General features: G+C 44.7%; 1 protein-coding gene and 1 long non-coding RNA gene across 5 annotated transcripts in view; one reads left to right on the plus strand and one right to left on the minus strand.

Annotated features, from left to right (window-relative positions):
* The window catches only part of LOC119393260 (homeobox protein engrailed-1-B), a 161,678-nt gene that overhangs the window by 22,103 nt on the left and 125,581 nt on the right, over nucleotides 1–13,994 (minus strand). The window lies entirely within an intron of this gene.
* Nucleotides 9,176–13,994, plus strand: part of LOC125758695 (uncharacterized) — a 118,313-nt gene continuing 113,494 nt past the window's right edge. The window contains exon 1 of the long non-coding RNA XR_007416323.1: nucleotides 9,176–9,470. This is a non-coding gene — a long non-coding RNA (uncharacterized LOC125758695). The remainder of the gene's footprint in view (nucleotides 9,471–13,994) is intronic.

Genomic DNA, 13,994 nt, shown 5'->3' on the forward strand with positions numbered 1-13,994 from the left:
TGCAGCGTGACAATAATATTGCTTCTCTACAGAAAAGTCCTCTTTCTCACGCGAGCACGCGGAATACATAACGTCAAAAAAAAAAAAATCGCTTACAGGGATTATAGAAATCGACGTGTACGTTTTTTTTTTTCTTTTTTGTTGTTTTTTTTTTCTTTTGAGCATGCGCGTGTCAGTTAAGCCTGTGCAGCTTGTAGATGCTTCGCGTCGGCTAACCTCGACAATCCTGTATAAGAAGTCCAGGCACTTCAAAGCACCATGCAAAGTATACTTGTCTGGGCATATTATTTGTTGTGTATAACAGTAAGAAGGCTGAGTGCGCTATGCAAAAAACCCATAGTATACCTCCTTAAATCTTTTTCTAAAGCAAGGTGCGTACGCACTCATATTCTCCTAACTGAGTTTTACTAAATATGTTTTAGGTCAAACTTGAAGCTAAGGGAACATTCATATGCAATGACATTAGGAAACCGATATATAATCTTCAAATTCTGTGCGAACTCTTCTAACACATTTCAACTGGCGCTAGTGGTCTTTGTATTGCTGCTCTAACACACTGCAATATTGTTCGTTTTCTTATAACCTCCTCACCCAAGTATGCCCACGCTATCGCTGATTAATTGAAGAAATTCAGAAGAGCGCAGGCAATATAATCAGAGAAGGTAAGGGGGCGGAGTGTTCAATCCCCCCACCCTCTGAAATGAAATTTTATAGTTGTATGTATGTATATATGCAGGCACACGTAATAACGTGCACATGAACCTACATATAAAAGGGCCGAGCCCTCCCTCCCCAACCCCAAAATAAATCATCCTGGCTACGGCCGCCCAACAGGAGTATAAGAAACATTGTAATAAAAGCTATGAATTTTAGTACGTTACCAGCGCTAATCGAAGTCTTTGTACACCTCGGTTATATATTACATGTGCTAATAATATGAACGTTGGAAGAAATGCGAACGAAGGTGGTGAGGCCTGTACTACATGAGTGAGTTTTCAAGCGCGGGTATTTATTTTCATGTCAACGTTTTACTAATGTGGAAATATATCCAGGATTGCATTTATAATGAGAGATATGCAAACTAGCGGTATCGACTATGTCTGGACATTAATTGTGTTCGGAAGACAACGCTACTGTAGCTCATATGTCGATCTCAGTACATGGTGTATTGATTTAGTCAAACAAAAGGACACTATATCCTTTCATAGCTTTCGTAGGAAGCTTTCACATAGGATGAAGTTCAAGAGTCATTGTCTGCAGGCATTAATGCCGTCATTATCTTATTACCTAGCTTTATGCGTATATTCCCGCCATGCACCTCGCGTTCCTTTTAATCCCTGTCCATGTTAGATGTATGCAAGTAGCAAGCCGGAGGCTCCTTCGGCAGAACTATTCGCTTTTTTCATTAATGATATTTCGCTCACTTATATTGCCCGGCTACTTTATTGGTAGTAGTGTACTGCTGCTTGACACGTAGTGTGGAAAAGGACATGCTGAAGCACTTTTGTGTGTCGAAAAAGAAAACAAAGAAAAGAAGACAATTACCGTTTAATCCCCCCCCCTCCCACCATCTCTTTCTCATAGAAGTATATGGCCTGCTGGCATTGCTAGCTGCAGACAAGCATGCGCGCAGCGGCTTCGCATGCGTATCTCATTTTGTTTATTCGACGAGAAGAATTCGCTTTCTGAAGCATCCATCTCTCGCTTACACGCTAGCTATAGAAAAGGCACGGAGAGGACACTACACCCATCGACAGCTGCTCTTATCGCGCGGTAAGCATGAACAAGTGCGCCATGCCGGTGTAAGAAAGCGTAAAAAAGTGCACAAATCGCCCGTTGCAGCATTGCGTTCCGTGTCCCTGTGTGTCGTGACTGTTCCGAAGCGAGTTCCATCGTCTTTTGTGCGGAATCACTCTTCTCGTTCCGGTGGAGGCGCTTTTGTTCCGTCTCATCAGCAGAGTTTGCACAGCGTCCTCAAAAGAGAGGGAGGGAGCGGGCAGACTGCGACGTTTCGTCGTGGTCGCGGACCCAGCTCCTCGGCGATGCGCATGCGGCGGTCGGCTGAGCGATGTCCCCGCGCGCCTCCCGCGGCGGAAATCTCGTTCCAATTCCGGAGGCCGGCGCGGCGCATTACAACCAAGCGGCCACGATAAATAGCTGTCTCTTTTTACGGCCTTCGCCGGGACTCGGCCGCGCGACGTCGGGACCGGCGGCCGGACCACCCAGGTCGCTGCGCCGAGGCCGGTTTCCGCGCCAGCGCTCCCGCCGGCTGTTGCTGCTGCTGCTGCTGCTGCATGCACTTGCCGCGGCCACCGCCGAAGACGCGATGGGCAATGCACGCGCGAGCGCGCCGTCTCCCGCTAAATCGGTGCACTGCTGTAGATGCTATAATAGCCTGTACGATAATCACACAAGCGCTCAGGTGGGCAAACCCCGTCGCATTTGACGAAGACTTTCTAATATCACTATTGGCCGGTCTACGGGTAGCGGGGAGTTGCAATCTCCTCTTAATTAAGAATCAAGCACTCGAATCGCTGAGGCGTTGGTGTCCATCGTGTCAACCCTGCAAGCGTCGTCATTGGCCGGCAGCCGTCTGCTACACCGAATCGCGCGGTTGTTTGTTTTCCTTATAGCCATATAACATTGGCAGAAGGTAGTCATGCGAAAACTGCATTGTTTGCTCGACTCGGCATCGATGTATAGAGATGGGACATAGTGCTCGACATGGAGACGTCTTTATGCGCCATTATGAAGGCAAATTCAGCGCCGCGCAGACACCGGTTCAGCAGTGCTGCACTGTTCTAGAGCGACGAAAGTGCAGAGACGGGCTGGCCGCTCTCAATAAGCGCGCACTTCCTCCCGCGCGAGGGCACCACCGCCAACCACCTCGGATTACGCGCGCCACTCAGTCAATGGACGTACGCCCCCCACCCGCACACGCGGGCATTACGCCGCAGACCGCCGCATGCTCAGCCACCGGACTTCTTAGCGCCTTGTCCTGGTCCGTGTCGGCTTAATTTGCCCCCGCGATGATTGCTGTTCTTGCATCGCCGACGACCGCGCCGCGGCGAAGAGGTATATCTGTACGCTGCATGTGCTGCGGTAATGACGTAATCGACGAGGAGAATCTGTCTCCCACCGGAAGTGAAATTTGCCGCCGCGCAAGACGACACCTGTTCCCTCCTTTCCCGCTTCTTACTCGAAATCGCCTTTGTTTCTTCTCCGACACAGCCATCCCGCCTGCGCGTCGCCAGCCCCCAAAATTGAGGCATTACACTTAAATTTTTTTTCGTGGAACACTTTTGTCCGGCGCAGCAGCGTGGCGTAATTAACATATTTAACGCTACACCGAAGGGCTCACGCCCCGCTCCCACAGCCTAAAAACATCGTGGACGGTTGGTGGTGCGCCCAGACTTTGTCATAATGTGCTGCGTTTTTACGACAGCTTAGTGAGTTTAGCATTTATATAAGCGAGCTATAGCGGAGTCTACGTATACCTTTACGTAAAGTTTCTGCATTTTTTTTTCCTGTCTGTGTCTCTTTCTTTTATGGGCTGGATTTGCTTGGCGTAGCCCATTAACATTATGTGCCAGCTATATACCAAAATGTTCAAGTCTTGATGCAAGTTTTAGGCATCAGTTGCTTGTGACGTCCCGAATGTTTTGAACGAATACTAAGAGACAGCGATCGCAGGAAGAAAATAGGAGATGAAAGGCACAGCGGTTACCAGAGTTCGGCTGGCCATAATGTGAAGAGCAGGGGGAGAAGAATGGGTATAGAAGAGGAGAAATAAGGTATACGAAAAGTGCCAATCTGTAAATCAAGAGCAATATGGAACAGGGCATGATGTCACGATTAGCGCACTAGTGGCCGAACTTGGCAAGTTATTTCAACCGCCACAGCTTGTGCAGACACTGCGGATTGTGCACTGAAAAAAAAAAAAAAAAAGAAAGTCACACGGTCCCTTATGCCTTTACCTACGACGAAACGAAGGCGAAAGTCTTCTTCTCACTCGATTGTATTAACCGAAGCTCCCTGTACCCAATGGGACCTTGCAGTGGCCTCCGGGATCGGAGGCATTGGAAGCCTTCTGCACCTAACCTGGTTTTGCATTGCCTCCGGGATAGGGCCTCCTTTGATCAAGCGACGATGCCATGTGACGAACGTCAGGTTATGACGTCACATATTTTGGCGACGTAATATGGTGACGTCATCACGTGCTTTTATTTTTTTTGCATTACTCGTGTTGACACCGGCGCCGATGGTAACTTTTCTCGTTTGATTAGGCATCTAAGGCTTTCGCCTTAAAAATATATCAGCTGGTACCGAGTCTGCAAACGTTACATTTCTTCGTCGTTTACGCGCCCAAGCTCGGTCCCATTCCTTGCAGTCGTTACCACTATCACACGACACATGTACTCTTCACTCCGCGTGTACTGATTAGATCCACTGTCTTGATGATGATGATAATAATAATAATAATAATAATAATAATAATAATAATAATAATAATAATAACAACAACACGTGAACTCAGTGACATGACAGAAGGTGTGAATTACAGTAAGGGATCGAGGCACTGCAATGGCCGCAACACTGCATGCAGGGGTGCTTCAGAAAGTCCTCAAAACTTCAGACTAAATAAATACATCCCTGTCAGTGCTGCATAAACATTACCGAGAGCGTGAGCGTCATGGTTGTTGCAGCTATAAAAAAATATAAAAAATTTACGTCCCATTCAGGAGATTACCGACGACATATAAAAACGAGGCGTGCTCATCGGAATGTCAGCAGAAAAAAAGAACGCCCACACAGATGGTCGGTGGAAAGAGACGCTGGACTCGGCGAACGCAACCGGGTTTCGCTTAACGCGATACCCGCATATCCTCTCATTCCATTTCCAGCGCGCGCTATCTCGACCGCACTTCCACGCGTTGAATTTCCCCGAAAAAGCCCATTTTGGGCGCAAGCTCTTCAAAAACCCGCACGCGGAAACGAAGCCGCCCTGGCATAATACCGCATGGTTTCGTGGTTTCACGCAACGCACGCGACGCTCCTTGCATACAAGACGCGTTGTGTATACCGTGCGCCGCGGGGAAGAAGCGTGTCGGCGAAGACGCCGCCGCTCGACGTCGTTAGCGCCGATTCGCACGCGTGCCGTATATATGTGCGTCTTGGCGAGCCATGCACCATAATGTGCGCGCCCCTGTTAAGTGAATCATGCCCGGAGGCGGCGCGCGGCACGCCAGTTTACTCCGGGACGAGACGCCTCGGCGATTGTTTGATCACGCGAACCGCTGATCGATACACGGCGCACGTCGCGTGCACGCATTATGTACGTATACGGCTTGGTTGAACCCGGTCCGTATGCCACCCGCATATGTCCCGCTGAGCATATGCGCCGCTATGCACTCGACTCAAATTCACTATTAGTGTCTCCGGAATGGCATCTGGAGGTGACCGTATATAATTCAGGGCTACATAAAGTTCACGTGCTGCATGCTCGTTGGTAAGACCATGGCGGTTCTAATCATTTTCGATGAAAGAATAGAGCGGTTCGGTTCATCGTTTTATGTAGCTTAGTGAAAGGCCTTTCCCGCTATCAAATAGGTTTAGATGTAAAGAGCTGTGCTGTAATGCGAACATGTTTAGTCGGATTTCTTCTGCATATGCGCGTATAGGAGTTACAAAGTTCAAGTTGAAGGTCTACGCTTTAGGCATGAATCCTCAATGTTTTCTTTCCTTTCTTGCTCGTCCTTCACAAGATTTTCAAAAGACTGTGACACGGTATATCATTGATATTTCAATTAAATAGCAATAATTTCATCCTAATTGTTTCTCCGTTTGGCTATAGTATGAGTTGACATTGAGAGTGATGTCCCCAATATATATATATATATATATAGTATATATATATATATATATATATATATATATATAATATATCATACCGTGCTTTTGGGATGTATACCCCAAACCATTATTACACTTCGACAGCTGCACTTCTTGCGCATGCGTCACGTGTGTTCTTTCTTCATTATTTCTCGTAACACTGTACAGCGCTTTGGATAGCCTTGTTAGCTGCACAGACTTCTAGATCGACAGTTTTCCGAAGAGGGCTACAAAGTGTGTCAAGATACTATCGTTACGGAATGGAATGGAAAACACTTTATTTGGTCCTGCGGAACGCGAACGAAGTCGCGCACTTCGGCTCAGTACTATTGTTATTTTTTTAAAGACTTCATCATGAGAGGGCGCTGACTTAGTATATTATACTGTCATTTCGGGCCGATTAATTATCTTGCACAGCTTTGTTAAAGAATGGGACCCACTCTGTCGTCGTCTCTTCAAGGGTAGGCTTCTCTATAACATGGATTCGCGCGCTCGAGCTCACAGAGGCTTATATGGTATACGAATAAGAGAACTGGACGGCTATACGTTTGGATCTTGATGCGTATCGTTGGTTTCCGGCAGCGTATGAAATGTTCTTTCCCTTACACGTATACATTATCCTACAGGAACACGAGAATAAAATTGAATCTGCAATATATACAAATCCACGTACAGTGGGAATCAGTGTTGTACGGAACGGCGTTGCAAGGAACGACGTTCCAGGAACTAGTTCCTTTTGGAGGAACGGGGGAACGCCACCGTTCCATTTAGTATCGGTGGAACTGTAACGGTAACTCGTTACGTTTACATTGGAACGGCAGAGGGAACGGCGTTCCTTCTGTAAACGTTCCTCGGCATTGAACAGGCTCACGAACGCAGCACATCGTGCAGAACAGAGCGGATGGGCGACCGCGTGAGGCGCAAGAATATAGCGCTCGCCTGTCACTTGACTATGCTGCATCTTGATTTTCACATTAAGGCGCCCGCCGGGGGCGCAGGGAAGCGCACGATACCAATACCGACCATGTGCGGGAGGAACAGCAGATTTTTTTTTCTTTTTGTGTGGAGCCAGTGTGACAGCAATCAAGGGCCGTTCTGGAGTGTATAGACACACCTTGCAGAAAATTTACTTGACATTCGAGACTCATCGAAACCCATTGCAAAGCCGCTGCCAGGAAAATGGCGCGCTATTTTTTTTACCTAGGTTACTTTTTGTTCGGCCAACTCGAACAATATGTGTGTGCGTGCGTGCGTGCGTGCGTGTGGGTGAGAGTATGTGTGCCTGTATGTGCGTGGGCGGGGGAGGCTGCAGTGGCGCCTGGAATACCTTCAACATGCGAGTTATCTCCGCGGCTATTGGTCGATATGTTGCTTACAGTTCAGTTTGACAGCCGCCTCACCGATAACGTCTGTCCCGCAATAAACGATATTTGTACTACATCTATAGCTGCATTCTCTTTGCACCACTGAGCCTGCCCTCGGCCCTACGACCTCGGTCGACTTTGTTCCTATGTGTGTACAACACGGCAGTTCCCTCAAGCGCTTTATGAAACGGCTCTTCAACATTGGTAACGAAGTGCTGACGAGAAAACAGGTTCGTCTGTCGGATACCAACATCTAGATGCTAGTCTTGCTGAGTGCGAACGAGAGACTTCACTAAACTGCGAATACGTAATCCTGGACATTATTTTCTACTCACAGTGCAATATTGAATCAGCACTTGTTAAGCGCCATGTATTGTTCCTTTCGATGCCGTTTCCTGTGCAAGACTTATTTATAACTTAATTATATTGATGCAATGTCTGGAAATTTTTGGTTGAATATCTGAAGAGCACTATTCTGACTGCGCATTTGAAGATTAACGTAGAAATTGCCCCATGTGTTGCACTTGTGATAGACGAGCACGAAATTGTAGTTTAGTGTGGCCGGGGGTCTAAAAAATTCGTCTAGGAGCGTTTCTTTAGATCCCTATTATCTACATATAACCTGCTTCCGGCGATGTCAAATTAGTAAAATATGTGTAGCTTGAAGTGAGAATTATAATGCTGACCTAACTTCGCCTCAGGATTATCCGGCAGTGACCGGCACTATATTTTCAATAAAAATTCAAATGTAACGGTAATAGTAACGACACGTTCCAATTTCGAAATGTAACTGGAACGACCCGTATGAAAATGGTGATGTCCGGGAAATGTCCTTTCTGTTTCCCATTGACGTCCTACATGACCTTTATGGTTCCTCTTCCTTTTTGTGACCTGCAGGACGCTACTTTATGTTTACGAAACCCTTCCTCGGCCTATCGAAGGATTCCTTCTTGCCTCCTGTAGGATGTGTCCTTTATGTTTACGGCAGGATGTTACCTGGCAGCGAACTATATGTTACCTGCAGGAGCACCCGAGCTCATAAGTGGGTAACATGTGGTAGTACAAAAACATTTTTTGTCAGTGCCGTAGCCAGAGGGGGGTTTGGGGGTGCCGAAGCCCACCCCCACAATTTTTGCATTATAACACACACACACACATAAATATATATATATATATATATATATATATATATATATATATATACATATTTTGGGGGGGCTAGCCCCCCCTGAAATTTTGATGGTTTTGATGATTTCGGGGGTATATATAATAAACACCCCCTCCATCAAAATTTCGGGGGGGCGGCCTAGCCCCCCCCCCGAAAAAAGTCCTGGCTGTGGAAAAACTAATATAATATATAGATATATATATATATATATATATATATATATATATATATATATATATATATATATATCAGGCCCGTAGCCAGGAATTGTTCTCGCGGGGGGGGGGGGGGGGCGCCCACTTGATGAAAACCTTGACGTTTTCAGAAAAACACCTACTTCACCAAAATTTCGGGGAGGGGGGGGGCCTGGGCCCCACGGGCCCCACCCCCTGGCTATGGACCTGATTATATATATATATATATATATATATATATATATATATATATATATATATATATATATATATTTTTTTTTTTTGTCGTCGCACAGGATAAAAGTTGTATTTAATACTTTTTTAGTTTGACATAAGCGCAATCATTGCATAACAATCTCGCGTGTAGACATCTGCACTAATTGTATAACATTAATTCACGACACACGAACGTTTTGTGGCGATTAATAGCATCGTTGTTCATGTGTTCAAATTTTTTTCAAATTTCGCGCGCTTAGATTTCGACTTTTTTTTTTCCAAGGTCAAGACATTGTACGCCTCAACTATTTATGTACATTATATTTACCAATTTTTTTTTTTAATATTTGAAAGCGTAAATTCAGGTTTTTAGTTAGAAAGCGCGATGCGCAAATGCGGTATACGTCTGCGGGGCTGATACCACGTGGTATCACTTTTTCTTGTTTTGCGGTTGCTGCACGTTGCCTCGGCGCGTCGCGAACGGCCGAGCAGGCCGAGTTTGAGTGAATTTTTCCCTTGTTTGAAGTGTGCTTGCGCCTTGTGCTCGTCCTGTGTGTTCTACCGGTGCTGCTTATTACGAGGATGCGCTATACTCAAGCGAAGACCGGCTGCTTCATATCGTGGAGCACTCACCAGGTATGTACATACCACGTTGCTGCTGTCAGCGCTTGGTTAACACCGAGAGCGCGATAATAACGCCGTTAACCAAGCTTTTCTTAACCAGTAGACGATAAATGAGCTTTTATTAACGTAGCGAGCTTGTTTGTCTCCATCATTTCACCAGGATCAAGGCACGTTTGTGTGATTTTAAGCGCGGGCGAGCTTTTTCTTTTGTTTGACGCGTAAAGGAGAGTGCGCATGCGCGGCTGTGATTCGGCGGGGGATTTGAACAGAGTTGTGGCGGTGCCCTCCTCTGACGGCAGTGGTGTTGGAGGGTGGCCCCGCTCGCGGTAAACTACTATTTTGGCTTAATAGATGGGCGAAGACGGCGTTTGTTAGCTGTAAGCGTCGATCGTGCCTAAGGCGCGTATGCTTGGACCTTTTAGTAATTCATGCTCACTTTTTTAGCGCACTGAACTCTTCTACGGCAGTTCCATATGCTGCGCGTACTCTTTTCAATAGCTACAGGATCGTTATAATAGCAATGTTTTGACTACTATCAGAGAGATGTGTTTTCCTCCTTGCGGGTGGTCAAACGTGTGCATGTGTATGCATCCGCGCTAGCACGTATCTTTAAAACTGCCGTGATACTCGGGTTGATGCGTGTCCGTGATCTTGAAATAGCATGTTGCTTCGTCTTAGGTACGGCTCGCGAAGCTTGAACTTACGCTTAGGTGTTCATACAGCCTGTTTCGTCAAATTCGGCCTATGTTTTCACCCGCAACATAGGTTGCCTGATGCGGCCGGCACCCGTGCGTGTTAAGCCGTACGTTAAACTTGAACTGTACTCCAGCGAATCCTTCATGTCTATTTGGGGAAGAATTGTCGCACCTAAACAGTGCAAGCGCTAATTCGAGCATCAGTCCACGCGTTCGAGCACAACTTTTTTATTCTGCTTGTTTCTGTCGTGTTTGGCTTTTGTTATATTGTTCTGGTTATTAAGAATTGTATGCGCCTCGCCCCACCTTGGCGTTAAAACTTCGCTAAACACTTACTTGTACGGGTACGAACATTATAAACAGCTTGTACCACCACCTCCAGTGACATTTTCTGGTAGATGAAAGCTTAACGGTCTATCGGATAAAGTAAATTCTCTAGGCATGCGCTACAGATGTTAAAAAGGATCCGTGGTATGTGCAACATATGAACATCTTATTTATTGCTCATAACTCGCAATAATGATATACATACTTCACGGTATGCATGCATAAGTCATGCATGTGTTGCTGTTCAAATGTAAAATTAGACAATGTATTGTATCTGAGAACACAACAAATCTAGACTGTGTTTTTTCACGCTGTTGGCATTGAAACAATTATACAACTTCAGAAATAAGGTTCATCGAATGTTTATTGTGTATTTGCTAAATTGTGGTCAATAGCTTCCAGGATTCTGGTTGCCAGAGATTGTTGCAGAAGCCTGCATGCTTTATTGGGATGGCATGTGGTTCAAGTTTGGTGCCTTGTAAGTCTTAGCATTTCCACCTTTTTCTCCCCATGGCCATTAGACAGCCTGTGATGCATTAGTGAGGAGTATTGCTTTTTTAGCCAACCAGAATCATTGAAACTAATGACCGTAATTTAGCAGCACGCAATAGTAGAGTTAAACCAATTTCTGACATTATATTATCATCCCAATGTGAGCAGCCTGAAGAAAGCTACGTTAGCTGTGTTTGCAAGCAGACATAATTTAATTTTACATGCTACCTGCAATGGATACATGATGAATGTGCATAATGTCATGTATGTGCAGTGCTATTGTGCTTTTGTGCAATAAATAAAATATTCATATGGTGCATATTGCATTGCATTCCCTTTAAGGAACACATCGTATAAGTATCATAATATAGCTACAGGAATACAAATGTGCCTGTGTGAATGCATACTCACACATAGGTTTGGCTAGCTGCAAGAACAGAATTTACCGATAGCAGCCAATGATATTACTCACGCACAGAACTTTCAATTACACGTGGTTGACACATACAGCAAACAGGGGGCATCTTTTTCTAAGAGCTGTAACGTTGCGTTAGTACGTGAGCAAGCTAAAATGGTAAGGTTAGATCCTCGACATCGAAAGCATAAGAAGTTCTTCCACAACACGCATTTTATTGCATTTATTTCGGAGCATTCCTTTTATGTATATCTCACTGAGTGGAGTCAGGTGCCACTGAATATGGTGGCCGTGCACTGCATCTATACCACACAGAACTAAGAACACATTCCAGCATGATGGGAACATACTGTACGTTAAGCTCTTGTGAAACATTTCGTGACTACTCCTGTATTTTAGGCTTCAGGGTACGAATGTACTGTAGAGAAAGCACACCCTAGCGCACCCTGCATTATGCAGGAGCAATATTCAAGCATATTTTTTACACATCTGCGATGTGGAAATTCCATATACTTTCATAAGGTTGCGACTGTGTGCACCAAGAATGCATCAAACAAGTTTTTCTTGTAACTTCTCTAGTTTCTGTACGTCCTGCTTGTTTTAAACTTATCTAAAACAATGTTCCAGATCAATTAAAAAGAACGTGTGAGGAATTCAGCTTTGCTACAGACACTAGTGTCACTAAATTGTTATTTTGTTGTTTTCCATTGCAGCCTATACGTGCTCCTTGTACAAAGCGAGTGTGAAAGAAATCCGGACAAGCCTGTCATCAATGGTGGCTCATGGACAAGTTCGTTGCTGATGTACAGCAGCTGCGCATGGCTTCTGTTTCCTGTACAAGGGGAACTGCACTGAGAACAGCGGAGTGGGCACTTCAACCACCTGTTTGCTGTATTCAAGTAGCTCACATGTAGAGGGTGTTCAAAATTAAGCTTTTTGTTTTTCTTATAAAAACAGATAAGTTATTATCCAGGGGGACACAAAGTGGGACAATAATTATCGCTGTCAGCCGTGCAATTAACTGAGATTTAATAATGAACTTTTTTAGTGACTGCAGCAAGCGGGCATGTATGTATTAAGAAGTTTGAGCCAGCTGCATTTCTACACGATTCCACTTCAAAGAATTCTTCTAGCATGTCTGGGCTCAGATATCCTGCTGCAAAGTTTAATTCCGGCTTGCATCATTGCACATGCAGGACCTTGAGCACTGGCACAAAGCTCCTCCCTGATGCCAGGTTTAATGTACAGCGGATAGAAGGCATAGGCAACATGAACGGTTACCCTTTTCCTGGGCTGGTGATAGCAAGCAGTGACTGCTCGTCACACCAGGGAGTAATATTTTGCTGATCCTCACCGCCTTGTATCATGCAAACCACAATTAAACTTTGCGGGATATCTCGCAGCACAGACATGCTAGAAGAATTCTTCCAAGTGGAACTGTGTAGAAACACGACTGCCTCCAACTTTTCACAAAGATGCCCGCTTGCTGTAGTCACTAAAAATTTCATTATTTAATCTTAGTTAATTGGGCGGCTGACAGCAGTAATGTCTACTTTGTGTCCCCATGGACACATAACTTACCTGCAAAGTTGGTTTTCATGTTTTTCCACAGGGCTGAATTTTAATGCAACCATAAAGCACAATCCTGAATGTGTCAATCTGCTTTCTTAGCTTTGTATTTTGTCTTTTCAAAATTATTGAGTGAGCGGTTCTCTCGACTCGTGTGTCATGTTTTAATTCATCTTTGTGCAGTTATCATTTTTAAAATTGAACTTTCAATTTATGATAAGGCAGTAGTGCATCAATTCACTATTTTATTTCACCTTAATATTCACCGTACATTTTGAATATTTTTTTTCATCGAGTCAATTTTTTTTTTATTTTACAAGTACCTGCAGCGCCACGAGGCATTATTGCAGGGGGAACTGCAATAATGCTTTCTAATCATACATATTCCATTGTCTTCCGGAAATTCATTCCTAAGTGCAATCATGTGATGTCCTGCTATGATGCCTAATCATATTAACTTTGTAATGATAACTCACAGAAGGCATTCTGAAATATTGAAATGTAAGTCTCGGCATTGGGAGATGGATGGTGGCGACATTTTTAAATTACACTATTTTGTCTGCTTGCTTTAGTTGTGTGAAGTATAGTAATAATAAGTGTTTGGATTTAACCACAATATGATTATGAGGGACGTCGTAGTGGAGGGCTCCTGAAATTTCGACCACCTGGGTTCTATAAGGTGCACCTAAATCTAAGTAGATCGGCCTCAAGCATTTCTGCTCGATCGAAAATGTGGCCACCACGGCGGATTTGATCGCGTGACCTTCGGTTCAGCAGTCAAGGGTGACTTACAGTGTACTACTTTGTGTGGGCTATAGTTTGCTTTAAATTATGCATGCTAAGTATGGCATTTTGGTGCAACCACGCATCTCTTGTAGTGCACTGAGGTTGTGTTTGCCACATTCCTAATTTATTGCAGTATTTAATTTTAGCATGCATTTATTGTGAGCAGCTCTGGGTAGCGCACTGACGTTTGTCACATTCCTCATTTATTGCAGTATTTTTTATTTATTATTCTGAGTTTGTTGTGAAGTTGTG

The sequence above is a fragment of the Rhipicephalus sanguineus genome, chromosome 5 (genome assembly GCF_013339695.2).
Source record: "Rhipicephalus sanguineus isolate Rsan-2018 chromosome 5, BIME_Rsan_1.4, whole genome shotgun sequence".
Classification (NCBI taxonomy): Eukaryota; Metazoa; Arthropoda; class Arachnida; order Ixodida; family Ixodidae; genus Rhipicephalus; species Rhipicephalus sanguineus.